The sequence below is a fragment of the Myotis daubentonii genome, chromosome 1 (assembly GCF_963259705.1).
Source record: "Myotis daubentonii chromosome 1, mMyoDau2.1, whole genome shotgun sequence".
NCBI lineage: Eukaryota > Metazoa > Chordata > Mammalia > Chiroptera > Vespertilionidae > Myotis > Myotis daubentonii.
In genome coordinates, this window is record NC_081840.1 from 185,300,556 (window position 1) to 185,310,256 (window position 9,701).

Below are 9,701 nucleotides of genomic sequence, written 5' to 3' on the forward strand. Positions count from 1 at the left end.
TTTACTTTCAGGAAGGCTCTGTTCATAAAGCAATTTACATTCAACAGGTGCGCTATGGCTCTAACAACGGGTGTGAACAGGGCAGTGGGGATGACCTGTAGAATGCCATTTCATCGTTGCCTCCGACTGCCCAAGAGTTCTAAAGAAAATGCCATTTACAATTTACTTTTTAGATTTTTACATGTTTAATGGCTGTTTGCTTTTTTTTTCTTCTGGAACTGAGTTCCATCCAGCTAGCATTCACGACTGTATTTTTATTTTTCTTACCACCAGTGTAGTAACTGGATGGAGAATAATGAGTAGATTTGTGTATACATTTTTGGTTTTTATCTTTCATGTTGGATTACTGAATTTTATATAATTGTTGAGTTCTTTGGGAGGGAATCTCAGATATCATATAATCATTAAATTGCTTTCTGAAATATGTTTAAAGTTAACTTACTTAAGTGTAGGGTTTAAGATTTTGACAATTTAATTTCTTTTGAACATAAGTCACTTTTTGCAAGCTAGGAAACAATCACACTACGGCAGTCTAGTTCCCTAGGGATCTAGGCCAAATCTTGAGAATGACATCACTAATACAAGGTGCTAACAATGAGGTTATAAACTCTAACTCTTATCTACATTTTTCCTTAGAAAACAGTAGAAAGTCCAGTCCTTAATGGCATGATATCCATTTGAATCTATAAAGGATAGAATTACCCAATTATATGGTGCCCAACCTAATGGTGAGCCAGATCAGAGCTAGTCAAGGAGTGGTGAACAGAGAGTGTTAACATTTTGAAAACTTGCTCTGAGGTTTAAAATTCCTCATTGCTCTTATAAGAAAGCAAGTAAAAAATATTACAGATGCATCCACACTAATATTGGATTTTGCCAACATCTTTCACTAGAACATGAAGTTAGAACATAGAGAGTAAGATACTTAGGTATTTTCAATATAAATTACTTAGTAATAAGAAATTTGACTTACTGCATTCTTCCATTTGTTATAAGAACAAACCGTCAATAAAGACTATTTAAAAGAAGTGCTCTACTTAAAAGGGTGGTGGCAGCAATACTTTCCACTTTCTCCAATTAACATTGCTATTCTTCCATGATACAGGTTCATGTGGAAAAACTTGTCAGCTTTCTGTCAGGGCTAGGAGATGAAAAATAGAGCATGCCCTAATTAGCTCATTGTAAACTCAGTTAACATCTTTAGGATAGACCCATAAAACCTGGCCATTGTTTTGTTAAACATCTGAAAACTGTAGAATTTCTTAGCTCTCAACCATAGTTTCTGCTCAGTATCTTAAAGCTGAGCTCAGTCCCATCTGACTACTTCTCAGGGCTGAGGTGGGTACCAGTCATCAAGTCTGAATTGTTATGTAGAAGTGACCCCAATAGCCTTTAGATGCATAGTAGGTGATAAGTAGGTGGTAAAATCCTGGCAGGAACACCAGGATGCCATGATCAGGACAGGACCTGCTGGCCTGCAACACCCCCTTTGCTGATACAGCCCACCAGCAGGAGGAGCCTATGATAATGAGAAAGGTGCCAATCAAAATCAGCACTGTAGCAAGCGCAATGGCCTTAAGTGGGATCTTAGGTGGGCTTTTCTTAAACTGAAGGTCAATGGAGCCATCATCTGTGCTGGAGAGTCATAAGTATTTTTTACTTTACTACTAGGGATTCCAGTAGCCAGGTTGGTACGAGATAGCACCATAACACAATGACACAGCTACCATACAGAGCACTGCGCCAACTCACCTGCACACTGACAGCTCACTCATGGCCCGCCTCACCCAATTCTGATTTTTGATATGTTGGGGTTTAGGAGAGACATTATAGTGATTAAAGAGGGATGACAGATGGCATTTTAGTCACATAGCTGATATATAACCTGGAATTTGCAATATGAGGTAACAAGCACAATGACAAAATGCCATTGTGCCAAGGTTAGTAGTACAATGTCATGAGTTAGTACATGGATACCAAGTAAAGCGAAGTACCAAGGACAGTGAAAGAAAGGATGGAACAGGCCTGCATCCATGGTGATATTGTTGTACCACTGCGCTAGCCTACACTGCATTTTTCCTATTGTGATTTCATGTTGTGGTAATTAAATGTCTGTTGCTTGAGGTTGTTTCTTGCAGCCAAAGCCATTCCTAACTGATCTGATGTCTCAAAAACCAAACTTCTCTTTCCTATCTTCCTTCTTGTTGTTCCTCTTATATTCATCAGGTAATGGCATCCACCAGTTGCCCAAGTCAGAATCATGGGGCTCTTTCTCACCTTTATCTCGTTCATTCCCCTTGAGTATAGAGACTGTTTCTTGCTCATTCTATTATTTCCAATCCGCAACACAATACCTTGTACACAGGATACTTAAAACATGCTTGTTGAACTAAATTAAATTAGAGTGACCAGGTTATTTAAAGTCACGAGTTAGTACATAGATACCAAGTAAAGTGAAGAGGATCAACTTGAGAGATATTTTATTTAGGCTATTGTGAGGTTGATAAACTAGCCTTGCCCCTCATTGTAGAATATTTCTCCGCTGACTAAAATTCTTTTGTCACCCTCATTATAAGTTTCTTTCAAATAGACATTGTTGGATTAGCATTGCCTTTTTTTCCTTCTTGGACCCTTGTTTTTAAATTTTCCATGTTGAAACTGCTCTTTCCTGACATTAAATCAATACTATTGATTAAGCTACTGCCAGTGTTGCTCTTCCTACCTTTAATCTTGTAGAGACATTCTGCATCTTTATATTGGCTTTTGCTAAAGTCTGCTTTCTTCTTTTACATTGGTTGATGATATTAACCTTATTCTCAGAATCTTGGGTAAGTCTTCTGTCTACTTACAGAATAAGGATATAATGACAAGTGAAGGGGTTCACAATCTTGTAGGGAAATGGAGATAACACCAGATTTGAAGTGGGGAAAACTCTGGGGTTTGTGTAGCAGCAGCTCTTGTATGCATGGTTTTAATGAAGTCATGAAACCCAATTAATTGTTTTATTACATTTACAGTGAAAAGCAGAATTATACCTACCTTGTCCACCTCACAAAACTGTCATGAGAATCGAGAGTCCTGTAAGCATAAAGCTTGTATCATGTGTCTATTCTAGGATGCAGAGATTTGTACTTGAACCACATAGACTGAGCAAGATTATTATAGAAGGGGAGAAGATGGATCTCCAATGGGACAAAGTTTGAGCAAAGAATACATAAATGTCCAAAAAGCTAATTTATAGAATCCAGCCATATGAGACCTTTGATGCTTGAGGAAAGTTTCCAGTTGACTCTTGTCTACATGATGTGGAAATTACTGGAAGAAGGATTGGGAAGGTAAACTGCTTTGACATATAAAAACTCTTGATAAAGCTCGAAGTCCTGTTTAGCTTTTCCCAGGATGGCCATATTTGACTAACTTCAGCATCCAAGGAGGGCTCCAAAGCAGCCCTCAGGTAGAGTAATTAGAATTGAAGTGGGGCCCTTGTTCAACCTTCTCATGTTACAAAAAAACTGAAATTCAATGAAGGGAAATGACTTGCTTAAATTCATAGGGCTAATTATTGTATGATCAGGACCTAGAACTCAGGTCTCTTGGCTGCTGTGCTGAGAGATCAAGACATGTTACAATAAGTTACAATATATTTCCAAGTAATTCCCTTACCAATAAAGTTCAGGCACCAAGATATTTGAAAGATTTACTTTTTTGTTTTAAAGAAATAAAAGCAAATTCAAGGTTATCCCTATACTCATGTCCATATCCCTTACATTCTATCATTTCTTGAAGAGGAGAGAAAGCAGTGGGGGTTACAGTCAACCTGGGATACCCCATGAGAGTCTTTTGCATAGGTGAGCATCAGTTGTGTCTCAGCAGAGTAAGTTTAAACTCCGCAATGTCAGATCATATGATGCTCAAGAGAATCTCTGAGCACCTGCCTTCTGTAATTTTCTTTTTCCTTTAAAGGGAAAAAATGTGACTTAATTTTCCCTGGACGCAATGTTGGATGAAGGAAGACAATATGCTTAAGAGGCATCGGCTACTTTTTACTCTCTCTTTTTTATCTGGAGTCTCAGATTTCATTGGATATTTTTGTTAGAAGTTTCTGCATACTTGTTTATTAAGTTCATTCATACCGTCATTTATTAACAAATATGAAGAGAGTCTATATGTGTTAGACACATAGATTAAAAAGATACAGATTACCCAATAAAGGGATAATTTGCTAATGTTTATGCTTCTAACGTTTAGGTTCCAAAAGTGAGTAGAAATGATTACTTTAAAAAAATAGCACTGAAATAGTAGTAAGACTCTGGTGTGCTATTTGGTGATTAGCCTTCATTGGCCAGCTGTGCTGTAGGGCACATTAGAGCACTTAGTGGAGCCGAGTGCATTTAAGTGGTCATTCAATAAATATTGATAATGATGGTGATGATGATGTTAGTGATCACAGTGACAAGGATGAAGTAACCATGGCACCTTGCAATTCGTGGTAAACAATGGCAATTACATAGCAACTCCTGTGGTTGTCTTCCAGACAAGTGCCTGAAAATATTAATTAACTGGAGAGGCAAAGTCTCATAGTAACAAGCAGGCTTCAGTCAGGCAAACAGTGGAAATCAGTATTAGGTGGATGTCTGGAATAAACCATTTAATGTATGAATTACAGTGTTTCATGGTACATCTCCAAAGAGGAACTTGTTGGGAGAAAAATATCTTTGGAGAATTTCAGGATGAGGTTCATGCGGTAATGAGAACTGGACAGGGTCAGCGTGGACTCTAGTGTTTGAATCAGTAGCCATTAGCTATAGCTTTGCTGAATGATGATTGCATTGGATCCCAGTGGTCCCGTGGCTGTTTGTTTGTTTTGTTTGTTGTTTTAGTTACTCTGAGGCCATGGGTTATTGGTAATGGAACTGTGAGTCAAGTGCAAAGGGAGCGTAGCAGCTCTAGTAATGTTGCTGATGAACCTGGATCTGTTTCCATCTCACATTATTTGTCGTAGTGATAGATGAATGAATGCTAGCTCCTCTGATTACTAAGTTAATAGAATCCTTGGCCAGCCCACTAGATGCAGATATTATACACAAATCTATAAAGTCTTATATAATGTGTTCTGACATGGCATTTTCGCTAATCCCATTTTCTCTTCTCTTCTTTTACTTTCTTTTCTTTTTTCTCTCCTTTTAAAAAATATTTTTATTGGTTTCTGAGAGGAAGGAAGAGGGAGAGAGAGATAGAAACATCAATTAGGAGAGAAAATCACTGACTGGCTGCCTCCTGCCGGTGCTCCACGGGGCATCAAGCCCACAACCTGGGCATGTGCCCTTGACCAGAATCAAACCTGGGACCCTTCAGTCCACAGGCCAATGCTCCATCCACTGAGTCAAGCCAGGTAGGACAAACCCATTTTATTTATATTCTAAATTGTTTTGAATTTAGAATGCAAATTCTAAATTCTATTTTTGAATTTAGAATACAAATTCTAAATTCTACTTTAAATCATATGTCAAACAAAACACAATCATTTGTTATGAATTTATCCTAAATCTTAGACAAGAACCCATTCTTTTCAGAATTGAGCCTTTGGAGTATTTATTTCAAATTAAGACTTGAATAAAGATGTGAAACATTATCAGTATTGATTTTGTTACTTGCTATGTCTACCTTCTGTGGGGGCAGCCTAGCCTGGGCGAGTGAAAGTGAGGGGTGGAGACTGAAGAAGCAGGAAATGGTGAGTTTTGTTGGGACAGGGCTGAAGATACAAGCTGAAGTCTGTATTGATGTGGAGTTAACTCAGTGGGCTGAGAGACAATGTAAATGGGTCCAGGCTCCTGTCAGTAGGGAAGGGAAGAATGACTAAATGCAAATTAGGACATAATACTGTGTAACACTCCCCCCCCCCCCACACACACACATTCCTCTCCCTCCCCAGGAAAAGAAATAATTTTACAGTTACGCCATGTGTCACCATACCTCAGGTGCCCAGACAGAATCCAATCAGCTCCAATAGCTGCCTGGAGAAGGTAGCTAGTCTTCATAACAACCATTTAAGGTGGGGAGTTTTTACCCCTTTTCAGAGATAATTATTCTATTTAATAAAACCCTAATATGCAAATTGACAGAATTGTGGAACAACTGGTTGCTATGATGCACACTGACCACCAGTGGGCAGACACTCAATGCAGGAGCTGCCCCCTGGTGGTCAGTGAGCTCCCACAGGGGGAATGCTGCTCAGCCAGAAGCCAGCTGCTGGCGAGGGCAGCTGCGGTGGTGGGAGCCTCTCCCACCTCTGAGGCAGTGCTAAGGAGCAGCAAGGTGGGCAGTGAAGAGCAAGGGGTCCCATACTGAGAGAGGGTGCAGGCTGGGCTGAGGGACACCCGCCTCCCCAGTGTACGAAATTTCGTGCACCAGGCTTCTAGTAATAGATAAGAGACTTTATAAGTGCTTTGTATGAATGATTATCTTATTTAATCCTCAAAACACACTGTGAGGCAGGTTGCATTACTATTTTACATTTGAGGAAACTGAGGCTTAGAGATGTTATGTCAATTGCCTGAAGTTTCACAAGTGCCCAAATAGTCTTCCCCAAGAGCTGTTAATATTGCAAAAAACATCATAAAGGGTATGAATGATTTAAGACTTAGAAGATATGTTATGTTCATAGTCTTTACTAATATATTCAAAAAGGAATTACAATATAGCTATCATCAGACTACTGACTCTAAGGTAGCAGGCCACTTATTATTCTTCCTTAGCCAAAGGCAAGCACCAAGACATACAAAGGTTTTGGAACTGTCTTGTCAAATTCACATACAAAATATTCAAATAGGATGGAGGAGTAGCTACTACATGTTTAAAAGTCTACCTGAACACATAACAATACCAACAAGCAGGACTTAGACTTGATGGATTTCTTGAAGATAAAATATGATCGAGATTTATCCATCATGTCACATTAATTTCCATGGCACTAAGGTATTTCATTGTATGAACATTTCACACTTTATTTATTTATTCTACTTTTTATGAAAATGTGTTGTTTCAAGTTTAAGAAGTTTTACTCTTACAGTGATTTTATAAAAATTATGTCATAAATGAATAAATACAAGAGTTTTTTTAATGTGTATTATGTAGGGTGTAGGTATTGATGGAATGTGAAGTTGGAAGTCGTTTCATTTTCCTCATATGGATTTCAAGTTGTAGCAAGCACCCTTTCCCTACTTCTATGAGTGCTACATCTGTAGTATGCCAAATGCCATATATAAATGAGCCCATGTCCAGTTGCTCTTTGCTGTTCCATAGATTTATTTATGTCTTGGGGCATCGGTACAATATTGAGTCTTCCAATCCATGAACATAGTGTATCTTTCTACTTATTTATATCTCTCTTGACTGTCTTTGTTTTTTGTTGTTTTTTGTTGTTGTTGTTGTTGTTGTTAATTCTCAACTGAGGATATTTTTTCCATTGATCTTTGGAAAGAGTGGAAGAAAGGGGGAGAGACACACAGAGAGAAACACTGATGTGAGAGAGACACATCAATTGGTTGCCTCCCCCACACACCTCAACTGGGGCCAGGGATCAAACCTGCAACAAAGGTACATGCCTTTGACTGGAATTGAATCCAGAACCTTACAGTCTGAGAGCCATCGCTCTCTCCACTGAACCAAACTGTCTAGGCCCCCTTAACTGTCTTTCGGAGAAGACTTACAAATTTCTCTATCAGAGGTACTGCACATTTTGTTTCTCTGGCCCTATGAGATGTCAGAAACACTGCTGAACCCCTTAGCTGCCTTTTCTGGATTGGCCAACATGCTTTTAGCAAAATACCAGACTCATACCTTTAGATTACTATTTTCTTATAGGTCATGGCCCAGTAATTCCACACTCTCTTTTTAGCTTTTTGATACTTTAAAAAACATGATTTATATATTTTCCCCTGATATTTTAGTTTCCTTCTGGAAGAAAGTTGGCCCAAATTACCCAGTTTGCCACCTCTGGAAGGAAGTCCTTAGATCTTTTTGTACTTGCATCTTCTACATCTTTCAATTTTTCTCCTCTTCCTTTCCCCTCTTTTATCTCTTTTGCACAAAGTTTCATATTGTTCTTTGCTTCTTCCTGTTTGCTTCAAAAATTTTCAGCTTCTCTGATGGCCTCTTCTTTTTCCTTTTCTTTATATTTTAATTCAAATATAGCATATTTCATGATCAAGATAAACAGAAATGAGCTTGGTGGAAGCTAAGACAACCCAAGAACAATCTCACCAAGATTCAGCCATAAAGCACATTAACTGATGTTCATGATTCAGATAAAAACTCATAGAGGAAAATCAGGAGACAGTGTGAGAGAGCTTGGCTTCAGATTAAGATAGACTTTCACTTTAGTCTCTCTCCACCATTTTATACTTGAAACATGGGCAGATTTAAGGATTGAGATTAATTAGCGTAAGTTGACCTCTTTTCCTACTTTTGCTTAGTTAATAGATCTAATAGTTTGTCCATCTGAGATGCACAACTTTCCTGATGCTTTTTATATTCCACAGTGGATGGAAGAGTTTAAATTTTTAAAAAAGAAAATCTCACTGCAGATTACTTTATTTGAAGTCCTCATAGGTGTTAATGGACTATTAGATGTTTCAGGTTCTTGGAATTATTTTGAAGTTTGAATTGACTAGTTCTCTGGATTGGCTGATGGCACCACAGTAAGCAAATATCTGTCCTTTGCTGTTTCTTTGGTTGACACTAGAAAAAAGAGTTATGGTTTTGATGAAGGAGGCTTCTTCCTGGCAGAGCTCACTGACTATTAATAACAGACAATTTAAGGTGATAAAGAGTAGAGGGCTTTTGAGAGATTGATATTTGGGGAATTGAAAATGATCATAGCCCTTGTTAGAGAGGTGTATCTCAATTTACACAAAAGATCAATTTCTCAAAATTTGTATAAGCATTAACTTTTAATATGTATAATCACATTAAAATTTCTCAAAAGGTCTTACTATGTAATGAAACCTGGTTGTAAGTCCTTTCTTTTGTAAAGTGAAAAATGTTCTCTTCTTATTTTTACAATATCAACTTTTATTAAAATAAATGTTATATGGATTTGAAATGTAAACTCTTAAAAATATACTTGCAGTATAAATGTAGTATTCATTTACTAAGAAACAGATTTTTCTAAAATAGACCAGGATTAAAAAGTAATATACTGTTCTAGCATATATATATTTTTTCTAAGTAATATATTTTACGTTTAAACTTTAATTGATTGGGTGTTTAGGTCTCTCTCTTTTCCTTAATATAGTAGTTAGTTTTCAAATCTGAGAGCTCCTGCATTTGCTTATTTTACTGTCCGATCTGTACATATCCGCAAGAAACACTGATGTCAGTATCTTATATTATAAAGAGCTAATATGCTAATTAGACTGGACAGCAGAACGACCTTCCAGAACGACCAGTGGGCAGGGCCGCGGGGCCAAGAGGGCCAAGGCAGCTGGGGCCGCAGGGGGCAAGGCAGCTGGGGCTGTGAGGGCTGAGCCCTTTGCACGAATTTCGTTCATCAGGCCTCTAGTCTATATATAAAAGTGTAATATGCAAATTTATCGGACAGCAGACGACTGGTCAGTGATGGTGTGCACTGATCAGCAGGGGGCAGACACTCAACACAGGGGTTGCCCACAGCCCACAGGCCCCAACCACCCCATTGGGGC

The 9,701-nt window shown here is 38.2% G+C and overlaps 1 pseudogene; it reads right to left on the reverse strand.

Moving 5' to 3' along the window:
* Nucleotides 1–1,352: 1,352 nt before the first annotated feature.
* On the reverse strand, nucleotides 1,353–1,708 carry LOC132239329 (transmembrane protein 230-like; annotated as a pseudogene).
* Between the last annotated feature and the right edge of the window lie 7,993 nt (nucleotides 1,709–9,701).